The sequence below is a fragment of the Brassica oleracea genome, chromosome C7, assembly GCF_000695525.1.
Source record: "Brassica oleracea var. oleracea cultivar TO1000 chromosome C7, BOL, whole genome shotgun sequence".
Taxonomy (NCBI): Eukaryota; Viridiplantae; Streptophyta; class Magnoliopsida; order Brassicales; family Brassicaceae; genus Brassica; species Brassica oleracea.
In genome coordinates this window covers 7,357,173-7,357,659 of record NC_027754.1, presented here as the reverse complement: position 1 = coordinate 7,357,659, position 487 = coordinate 7,357,173, and positions in this window count along the sequence as shown.

The window sequence follows — 487 nt, the reverse complement described above, 5'->3', positions numbered from 1 at the left end:
AACCCAGTCACAAAATCCATTGTGATGTGATCCCATTTCCATTCATGTATGGGTAGGTTCTGAAGTAGACCACTGGGAACCTGATATTCTGCCTTCACCAGTTGACAAGTGGGACACTTAGCCACCCACTCTGCAACATCAGATTTCATCCTCACCCAATGATAGTACCTTTTCAGATCCCTATACATCTTGTTCAGTCCAGGATGAACTGAAAACTTAGACTTATGAGCCTGTCTCATAATCTCTTCTTTGAGTTCCTTATCATTAGGAACACTGACCCTCCCATTGACCAAGATGGTACCATTGTCAGTTGTCTGGTACTCGGTCTTGTCATTGGCGGCTACCTTCTTTAGATTTTCATCCAGCGTTCTACTTGGACTGCTGAAACCACCAAACTACAAGAGGTTGGCTCAATTCCTTGGTACTTAATCGGGGGTCCTAACTCGTTCTCAAGTTGCACCCTTCCCCGGTGACAATCTAGAGTTGC